This window comes from Stylophora pistillata, chromosome 10, assembly GCF_964205215.1.
Source record: "Stylophora pistillata chromosome 10, jaStyPist1.2, whole genome shotgun sequence".
In the NCBI taxonomy this organism is placed as follows: domain Eukaryota; kingdom Metazoa; phylum Cnidaria; class Anthozoa; order Scleractinia; family Pocilloporidae; genus Stylophora; species Stylophora pistillata.
Genome location: NC_142528.1, coordinates 18,883,169 through 18,892,433, shown reverse-complemented (window position 1 = coordinate 18,892,433; position 9,265 = coordinate 18,883,169). Strand labels below are relative to the sequence as shown.

The 9,265-nt window shown below is 40.4% G+C and overlaps 1 pseudogene; it reads left to right on the top strand.

Moving 5' to 3' along the window:
• Positions 1-3,380: 3,380 nt before the first annotated feature.
• LOC111341601 (uncharacterized protein KIAA1958-like) lies at positions 3,381-5,143 on the top strand (annotated as a pseudogene).
• Positions 5,144-9,265: the final 4,122 nt, after the last annotated feature.

The window sequence follows — 9,265 nt, the reverse complement described above, 5'->3', positions numbered from 1 at the left end:
AGGCAGTTGGGTCACTGAAAATGACTAGCTCATTTGAGGCAATTTTAGTGAGCTAATCTGCTTGGGTCATTTGAGGCGGTTGGGTCATTGGAATGGACTTCGTCATATGAGGCAATGCCTTCATTTGAGCTTGTGTAAAGCAGTTGGGTCATTGGAAGTAGTCTGGTCATTTGAGGCAGTTGGGCCACCGAGAGCGATTGGGTAATTTCAGGAAAATCAGTCACTTGAGATGGTTGGGTCACTTGGTGAGTTTGGGTTACTTGGGGAGTTTGGGTCATTGGAACTTATTGGGCCATTTGGGGCGAATTAGTCATTCCGGTTGTTTCATGTGAGGCAGTTAGTTCACTAGAACTGATAAGCTCACTTGAGGCGGTAGGGTCAATGCAATTGATTGGGTCACGTGACACAGTTTAGTCATTTGAACGGATGATCAAATTACCTCAGATTTGATCATCCGCGCCGGTTGGGTCGTGTGAGGCAGTTCTGGGTCTGGAACAGATTAGCTAACTCATTTTAGGCAGTTGGGTCAGTGAAACCGATTGAGTCACTTTAAGGCTATTTAGTCATTTGAGGCGCTCGGATCACTACAACTAACTCGGTCATTCGAGGAAATTTAGTCATTTGAGCCGTTTGGGTCATTTGAGGCGGTTAGGTCACTGGCTTGGATAGGATCATTTGAGGCAATATAGTAATCTAAGCTGGTTGGGTCGTTTCATGCAGTTGGGTCACTAGAACTTTTTAGTTCATTTGAGGCAGTTGGGTCACTGGAAGCGGTTGGGACATTTTAGGCAATTCAATCATTTGAGCTGATTTCATCAATTGAGAGAGTTAGCTCGTTGGAACTGATTGCGTCATCTTAGGTGATACAGTTATTTGAGCCGGTGATACAGTTATTTGAGCCGGTGATTAGGTGATACAGTTATTTGTTCCTTTGAGGGAGTTGGGTCATTGGAACTGGTTGAGTATTGGGGGCTAGAGGAACGGACTGGGTCATCTGAGCCAATGCAGTCATATGCAGTCAGTTGGGTCTGATTAGTTTGAGAACTTTGAAAAAGCTTAACAAACTGGGCTTGTGTATGCATATTGTCCACTATAACCGTTTTGACTAGTTTGACTACTTTTACCAGTTTAACCAACTCAGCTAGCTTGTACGTTTATTCCCGTTAGAGCATTTTTAAGTTGACAGTTTAAAAGTTACACAAAGTTAGTTTGTGCGCTTTGTCCGGTTTAAACATTTGGCTACTTTGACTGTTTCGAGCTAATTTAGGCATGTTGTCAAGTTTAACCAATCTGGCTAGTTAGACTGTTTTTTGTAAATTTGATTTGTGAACTCACTTCCGTCAAAGTATTTGGGTTAGTTTAACGATCATATAAATTGAACCAATTCAGCTAGTTTTTGCGTGATGTCCAGTTAAACTGTTGCAGCTAGTTTGACTTATTTCACTAGTTTAACCAATTCAGCTAGTTTAACTGTTCTTACCAATTCTGCTAGGTTAACCAATCGGGCTAGTTTGTGTTTTGTCCAATTCAACCCTTTTGACTACTTCGACTGTTTTAAGCTAGTTTGTGCGGTTGTCCTACTTTCAAAATGTCGCTAGTTTGACTAATTTTTACCAATTTTACCAATTCAGCTAGTTTGGGCGTTTTCTCTTGTTAAAACATTTCTGTCAGTTTGACAGTCTTAAAAAGTTAAACTAATCTGGTTAGTTTGTGCATTTTGTCCAGTTTTACCTTTTCGGCTTGTCTGACTGTTTTTAACAGCTTAACCAATTTAGCGTTTTTTTCTGCGTTTTGGTCAGTTTAAAGTACCCAAAACACGAAATTTTTTTGGCGTTTTCTGTTTGATAGCTGTATTTAAAATTTGAAATAATTGACCATAGCGCCTGGCGAGTTCTTCTTGACCATTTTTTTGCGCACTGAAAGTACGATTTTGCGGCCAAAAAGTGTCTAATTAATAAAGCGGCCAAAACGATAATGTTACCTAGCAGTGGCGTAGAAAACTGTGAAGACACTTCGGTAACGATCATGTTACCTAACCGTGACGTAGAAAACTGTGAAGACACGTCAGTAACTATGGCGAAGAAAGGAGAAATCAGGAAGAGGGGACGAATGTACCGCGTGACCGGAGCGGAAAATAGGAACAATACACGTATACAGGGTATTTCCAAAGGATGTAATTGACGCGTTTTGATCGTTGACATCGAGGAGATTTTGCTCTCTAAAGTCGTCGGCCTTATGCTCTTTCCCGGCTTCGAAGACGGCTGCTACGTACACATACCACTCGTCAAATCAGGGGAAGATGGCCAATGAAAGGGGTGGCGAATGGTCCTTCAAAAACTCTGGGTCTCGCAAAATTTTAGTCGAATTTCGTAGGTCTCGCAGTCTCGTTTTTTCAGCGGTTATGTGCGTCTCGCAGTCTCGTTTCTTATACGAAGGTGTCTCGGAGTCTCGATTTTTTGCAAGGCTAAGGGTCTCGAAGTCCCGATTCGTTTGTTCGTTTCTTTTTAAATGACGTCTTCTCGTCACTTGATATTGAATTTCATTAAAGCAACTTTCAATTTCCGAGAAAAAGTCAATCATAACTTCTCCTAAATTCTCTGAATTCAACAAAAAGCTAGAAAACTTACCGCAACGTCATTTTGGCGCCAGAAAAAAACAGTTACTTTGTTCTAGGATATCATAAAGTCGAATTTCCAGTTCCAGTTCTTCCCTTCGGCTCTAAGTTTTCCTCTATCTTCTGATAAAAACATGAAATTAAATTGAAATAAGCAAACAAATAAGAAAATACTATGCTTAATAGACCCTTCATCAAATACTTGGTTTGAATTAACTTTGTTTTCCGGAAAAATAATCTTTTGAATATTGACTTTCGCTTCCTGTGTACGTAGCTGGTGGTTTCGATATCCCCGCTTTCGACGCGATCGCCGGAAAGCTATCGAGTGTATGGTACTTTTAATATTTCGACCTATTTTGCCAACTTTTGCCATCTTGGGCAAACAATTCCAGGTAAAACCACCATCAGTGCGACTTGCGACCCAGATCTTTCATAGCTAGCTGTAGTAGTTTACAGTAATAGGACAGCGGGACTTGACTTGCCAAGCGTGGCGTGGTTGTTTTCGCGAGGCCGGGATTGAAGTTTTACTGGTAGACTAACGGCGAATCCAAAAAGTCAAAACGTCTCGGGCTCCCAAAGAAAAACGCTAGTCTCGCCGCCTCGCAAAGTCTCGCATTCACCATTCGCCACCCCTAATAGATTCAGCTAAAAGAACGTTTAAGAGGCGTGTTCTCACGCCCGACACGATTGTTCCACGTTATTTTCGTCTGACTTTTCGCAAACGAAGAATGGTGATCTTCAGTATTGTTGTTTATCATATAAGGGGCAAAATTACTGAATTGTGATTGGTCAAGATAGAGGGCATTTTTTCTTAATTTTTGTAATTGCCCCGGGAAAAATTACTTGAAAATGATTGGCTGAAAATCGCTTAGCAACGGCTGCGAAGGTAAAGAAATTTCTGTTTGTTTTGTAACAATGGCGTCTCGTTTTGGGATAGTAGACGAGGAGGGTATAGACGAACTAAAAGAACTAAGCGAAAACGAAAACTCGAAAAAGAGCACAGAACAATGGAAAAACGTTTTCGTGAAGTGGGCGACTCAAAGAGGAAAGGAGAAAAATTTAGAAGGATACGAATGTGTAGACCTTGATAAAACATTGTCGCAGTTTTATGCAGAGGTTCGCAAAGAAAGCGGCGAAGACTACGAGCCCGATTCACTCAGAGTCATGCAAGCAGCCTCGGAGCGACACTTAAAGTCAAAATTGTACCCGAAATCTATTATCAAAGATAGAGAGTTCCTCAGTTCAAGAAAAGTCCTGGAGGGGAAAGCGCGAAAGCTAAGAGAAGAAGGGAGAGGAAAACGTCCGAACCGATCCAAAGGCTTAACAAACGAAGAAGAAGAAACCCCTTAGAAAAGTGGTCAGCTTGGCAGTGGAAATCCCCGAACACTTATCAACAGATGTGGTGGTTGCTGACACAACACTTTGGCTTGATGGGGCGACAAGAGCATCACAACATGAAAGTTGAAGATTTTTGTCTGCAGCGGGACGACGATGTAATTGAATACCTTACTTTCGCCGAGGGTCCTACAAAAACGAGGCAAGGAGGGCTAAAGGTCAAATCCCGACTGGTTATACCGAAGATGTTTGCCAAAGGCCATGAGGAAAGATCCCCTTTAATGTTGTTTAAGGTCTACCTGGAGAAACGTCCCGAGGAAATGAAAACCACAGGCCCATTTTACCTCTCTATGATCGATAAACCGGTTTCAAACGTATGGTTCAAGAAAACGCCAATGGGGAAAATACAATCGACAGCATTATGAAGAAAATGAAGCTAAACTAACCTCTGATTGATTTATGTCCAGAGAAGAGGATTACCAACCATAGTGCCCGAAAGACTGTCGTAAAGAAGTTGAAAAGTTCCGGAATACCAAAATGCGAGATCAAGAGTATCACGGGACACACTTCTGCGCAGGGTCTCGATGATTACGATTCTGGTGATGAGCGAGAGCAGCAAATGATTTCAAATATCATCGACAACAGCGGTCCTGCTACGTCAAGAGGAGTATTGAGTCAACTTTATCCTGTAAGGTCCTCTGCATTCCCATCCTCAGCTCCTGGCCATGTGTACAACTTCAACAATTGCAGCGTCGCGTTGAACGGTGATAATTCAGTGATAATCCAGCCCAGGAAAGCTCAAGCATTAGCGAGGTCAACTCCGGAGAAAATCGTCATCCAGGATTCTGAGTCCAAGTAACTTTGAAACATTTTGCCCATTAAAAACTGTCAAAGGGCTGAACTTTCTGTTACTTCGATCATAAAGAATAGTTGTTGGAGTCTTCCCGTAGTCGAGCAAATACGCTTACCACATTCAGCTCCCGATTCAGCGGGTTTGTGCGTGTTAATCGACAATTGACTTCCTTTCAGTCCATTTTAGCGAATATTCATCCAGTGTTTTGGTTCTCGAGAAACATTTCTGCAGTTTAAGCAGTTTTTGCTTTAAGGATTTGGTCACAAATCTTGTCAGTGTATTTTTTCAGAGTTTTGTGGCCCTTGCCGTAGTTGTACCAAAATAAACCTTCATCCAGCTCATTTGTGCGTTTTCATGATTCATTGAAGTTTACCGGGAACATTTTGATGGCTTCCTCAAAAATTACGCAAGAGCGCGATATCAGTAAGAAAACATTTTGCCCCTTATATGATAAACAAGTAATCGCATGGTTCCTCGTAAAATTAATAATGGTAATTGAACTGAGTGGAGTGCAATTTGTATAGGTAATCACATGATTTCGAGTGCAATTTGGAATAAATAAGCACAAGTAAATTTTGTTAGTCAGTTCCCTCTTCTCGCTGTCTTATAATTACGTCTTCCACGTACGCATCGTAGTGTTCTTGGCGACCACGAAATCCCAGTTGTTCCGTCAAATTTTTAAAGTTAACATCGGTCAAGACCTTTCCATTAAAATAACCCAACTGACCCTTTTCCCCCAGGGCTGACTCTTCTTCAGATGTGATTGGCTGAGCTTTGTTGGGTCTCTTTCCCTTTCCTTGTTGACGCCGGGAAATTGCTGAAAACATTCATCCATTGTTTTGTGGAGCGGGACGTATTTTTGTTGGAAGTGACAGACTTAAAGCTCATGTATTTCATCACTTGCAATGATGGGAAATCTTGCAACATCCAACTCTTGTAGTGGCTTTGATTTTCTTCGTTTGTTGTTGACTCTGTGGACTCGGGATCGCGCGGATTTTGAGCTTGAGAAGGTACAAAATCGTCAAAATATTCACCAAAATGTAGACAAAAAGTAGGAAAGTCCCTGGCATGTTGGTCTTCAGCCTGAAGAATCTCACTGTCATCATTCAAAAACTGGAAGAAATTAAACTCATCCATTTTTTGGGGAAAAAATAAGAGTTTTGGAAACAAAAGTTGCAAAATTTGCCAGATGATACTCTTTGTTTTTCATTTTCCTGCAATTTCATTGGTTTCTTTAAACAAGCCTTGAAATCTGATTGGTTGTTTGTTTTAAGTGTAAATTCCTCATTGGCTGGAAAAAAGATGCGATTTACAGCAAAAAATGGTGCGATTTGGGAATAAATCGCACCAATTAGAGCCAATCAGATTACAGGGACCACCAGTGATTTCAAAATGGATGTAATAAAGGATTAATATCACTTGTGTTTTCGGAAGTTGCAGAGATTGCCCTCGTCGCAGCGCGACTCGGGCAATTTCAGCAACTTCCGAAAACACGCGTAAAATTAATCCTTAATTTTACTCGGCCCCATGCGATTACCTATACTTATTTCACTTGTTTCAGATGTACTTGTACTGCTTGTCTTTCCATATGACAACGTTTGCACTTTTGATGTATGAAAATCCTAATTTTTATCGTATTTCAATAAAAGAAATACATCATTTGTAATAAAGGTTAAGTGCTTTCCTGAGCTGACCGACATCCTGTCACCTGAACAGTGCGAAACCTCTGGCGGATACTGACATAAACAAGAGCTCGAAGGGGCCATGTATTGTCCCAACCTACTAGGTTTACGAAAATCTCCCTTACGAGCCATCGATTTACCTCTGCTCTCAAGAAACTAAAAGTAGCAACAATAGCAATTTCATTGCGACAGTAGAAATGCAACGAGATAAATTGTGAAGCACAAACATTAATGAACTCTACAGCAATGAAACTCTAGAGCACTGACCAAGGGGAACCTTCGCCGCACTTAGGGCGAAGGAACATGTTATGCTAACAGAAACGAACACAGCTACCCATTCTTAACATAGATTTCGCCAAAGAAAACACAACACAAACGCAAGGAACTAAACATTCATTAGCGGGAGTTTTTTGTTCTGATCTTGACCTGAATACCGCAGATGAGAAGCAGTCTTTGTTAGTCTTCGTAGAAATCTTCGTTCTGTGCACGTGGATGTCCTTCATAGGGCTGAATCGTACTCGCAACTTCCATTTCTTCGTTACTGCTCGAGTACTATGTATCACTACCCTCGGTTAAGCTTGCTAAAGGTAAGTATACATCGCTATCGGACAGTACTTTAAGAGTATTTCAGCTCCGACTACAAAATTACAAGAGATGTGAGAGACTTGTAAGTGTTAACTAAGAGTTTTCACAGTTTTCTACGTCATTACCTGCTAACGCGTCGTCAGTCTATAAGACACTTTTAAGACAAAAGAAGAGCACTTCAGAGCCCGAAAAAACCGACTTTCACTTTTTTAAATTTTTTCTTCTATCGGAATTGGTTTGTACATACGATAAGCTAACTAAATACGCAAAAATAAACTAGTGTGTCATAGGCACTCAAAGCATTTTGGCTAATTTTACTGTCTTAATAGGTTCCAAATCAGCTAGTTTGTTTTGTGCCGTTTAACAATTTTGACTACTTTGACTGGTTTCGAGCTAGTTTGTGCGGTTGGTCCAGTCCAGTTTAACAAGTTTGGCTAGCTTTACTGTTTTTGCCAGTTTAACCAATTTACTCAGTTTGTGCTTTGTGCCGATTTTAACAGTCTCGGCTAATTTTACAGTTTTAACCAATTAAATTTGTTACCGCCGCAGACCCATAGTTTCTTTTTAGTTTTTGTTCCCTTTTTATGGATTGGACATTTACTTGATATTACATGAATGGTGAAATGAGAAACTTGTAACCCGGATAAGAAAGCACATGTTTTGGAGTAGAGAAGAAGGGTTTTTTGGCTTTGTAAAACACTGGCAGAGTTTCGGGATAAATTGGGGTAAACAAGTTACAAAAGATGTCGATTTGAAGTTTCGGCAACAAAATGAATTCAGCTAGTTTGTGCGTTTTGTCCAATTTAATTATTTCGGCTAGTTTGACTGTCATAACCAGTTCAACCAATTTAGCTTCTCTGCGCATTTTGACCAGTTTTACCATTTCGGCTAGCTTGGCTGTATTCACAAGTTTAACCAAATCAGCCAGTAAGTTCATTTCCCAGTTTAACCATTTCGGCTACATTGCCTGTTTCGAGTCAGTTTATGCCGTCTTTGTCGTCAGCGTTTTAATTAGTTTAAGAACGTGTCCACGAGAGCACCAGGCAGTCGTCATACATGCCATCTCACCAATTTCAGTGAAACTTTGCCAGTTCAAAGGACCCACCCCAAAACTCAAATAGACAAACTGGTTTCTGCTTTGGTTATTTCCGGGGGGAGATAGATCACCCCCTGGTTTTTTTTAGGTTTTCACTAAAAAATGGCCTCAAAATCGGTAAAATGTAAGAAGCTCTTACTGCAACTGTATTCAACAAATTACTGTGACGGTTTGCATACGTATTGGTACAACCCATCGTACGATACAAGTCTCAATCGATTCGATTGACGGCTTGTCAATCAACAGAGGTGAATAAATTATTGTGTTTTTACACATTTCGATTCACTCAAATATTTGGTAACTTTGAGATCAAATATCTCCCCTTGCCAGAAAGCTACAACACTAATTTGAACGCCTCTTTCTAATCCATTATTTCATATCTGAAAATCATTAAAAAAATCCTTGGGCACTGTCATATTTTTGTCTGGAATGCCTTTTGAAATCTGCCACTGTGAAAGCTTCTCTCAACAACACCTGTCACGCAATTCTAGCTGTAGGCAGTTATTTAGACAGGTAAAGCTGAGAAATGTAAGTAACTCTCCAGATTCTCGGTAGAAATTGTAAATTTCACGTTTAAAGAGAGGCACATAAGCAAAATATTGATGGGAGAATCGTACCGTTTCTCCCTTCTGTCGTTTACTTAGGAGATTTGCTAAAAATAGGCAAATATGGATTTCTTACGGCAAAAAATATTTATTAGTCTTTGATTTGATCGTTTATCATCACAGTTTACAATCAAGAGATTGTAACAGGAGAGGAGATTTTAAAGTCACATGCCGCGTGCTTGTTGACATACAAGTTCCCGAGCACAACAACTTCGGCTTTTACATACAGAGGATGACGAGAAACTCTGCTCTCTTGCTTGAAAGGAGATATAAATAGCTCTATCAAGTCACAAATTGCGCTATTTCTCCAGAAAACAAGACTGGGAAGTGTTGTTGTTGCCCCTTACCACCACAATGAAATTTCCACGTAAAAATGGTATTTATAGTGTGACCTCGTGACCTTTCGTAATTATCAAGCCCCTTTTCAAGGTAACACCACTAGAATGTTCTAAAAACCTTTATCATTACAACTGCCTGGTTTTCGCCAGCAAATTT